This window comes from Octopus bimaculoides, chromosome 14, assembly GCF_001194135.2.
Source record: "Octopus bimaculoides isolate UCB-OBI-ISO-001 chromosome 14, ASM119413v2, whole genome shotgun sequence".
Classification (NCBI taxonomy): Eukaryota; Metazoa; Mollusca; class Cephalopoda; order Octopoda; family Octopodidae; genus Octopus; species Octopus bimaculoides.
Window position 1 is genome coordinate 16,541,965 of NC_068994.1, and position 1,393 is coordinate 16,543,357.

The 1,393-nt window shown below is 32.1% G+C and overlaps 1 long non-coding RNA gene across 1 annotated transcript in view; it reads right to left on the bottom strand.

Annotated features, from left to right (window-relative positions):
• LOC106881669 (uncharacterized) overlaps positions 1 to 1,393 on the bottom strand; it is a 17,958-nt gene that overhangs the window by 6,825 nt on the left and 9,740 nt on the right. The window contains exon 2 of the long non-coding RNA XR_001410885.2: positions 303 to 355. This is a non-coding gene — a long non-coding RNA (uncharacterized LOC106881669). The remainder of the gene's footprint in view (positions 1 to 302; positions 356 to 1,393) is intronic.

Genomic DNA, 1,393 nt, shown 5'->3' on the forward strand with positions numbered 1-1,393 from the left:
TTCGAGCCTCCACTCTTCCACAGAAAGGAACACAGAAAGAAACAAGGAGAGAAAATAAAGAATGTCTAGTGGCTAGCGATCTATCATGGGGAAGCCAGACAGAAGGGTCACACAGGAGAGCTAGGAAGAAGGGGATATATATATATATATATATATATATATATATATATATGGGGAAAAAAATCATGTTTTCTTTAAGATATCAAGTAAAACAATGAAACAGTAGTTCTTTGAAGTATTCTTGACTTTTTGCTTCTTTTCTGGAGTCAAAGTTTAGTTATTAAGCCTTATTTTCTACTTACCAAACTATTAGCCCCCACGAGAACCATAAACCAAAACATCAGGTTCCTGCAATCTGAAACACAAGACAGGAAAAGAGTCAAGAGACATAAATAACATTGGTTAGCTGTCAGGACACATCACATGATCCAGAACATGATCAATGTGTGTTCGAAGGTGGCAACTGAAATATGTTAGGTTCAGTTCCCAATCTTGCTATAGATACTTTTTAATGAAATTTTTTACCAAAACATTTCAGACAGTGTAGATTACAGGTATCATTTGTAGTGGAAATTTTGTTCTTTTTTGAGGAATTTTGGATAATTCACACAAGTCTACTTTATTTCTTCATACTTTCAGAAAATTGAATATTTTAAAATTAAATTTTCTACAAATATCTTTCAGATTCTGTAAATGTGCAGATATGCACACATACATACTGACACAAATTTTTTTCTAAATTTCAAGTTCTATTTTGTATATATATATATATATATATATATATATATATATTCGCCAGCCACTAAACCTTTTTCTATTTTCTCTCCCTGTTTATTTCTGTGTTCCTTTCTGTCGAAGAGCATAGGCTCGAAACATAAAAGACTTTCTCACTTACTGAGCATTAAACTAATACATCTGTTTTTTTTTACATACCCGTCTTCGTCTTTTGTTTTTTTGTAAATTCTCACTATGTGTGTGTGTGTCAATATGAACATGTGCATGCCCACCAATTTCTTCCTTTTTTGTTTACATTAAATTCTGATATAATCATAATCTACACCATCTGAAAAATATTTATAGGAAAATTCATTTAAACATACTCATTTTTCTGAAAGTTATTAGGTAACAAAGTCAGCTCAAGTAAATCATCCAAAACTCCACTCCCCACCTGCCGAAAAACTTCTCACAAATTTCGATATAATCAGAATGTACACAAACTGAAATGTATTTGTAGTGAATTGGGCAGAGTTTCGGATCAGGATGCCCACACAAGTTGGATTTTCTCCGTTTTGATGGGGATTTTTCCAATCTTTTTTCACCACATCCTTCGAAATGATGCGGGCATCTTTCTATGCAAAACCTTTTTGTAAATTTATGATTTTTTTTTTTTTTT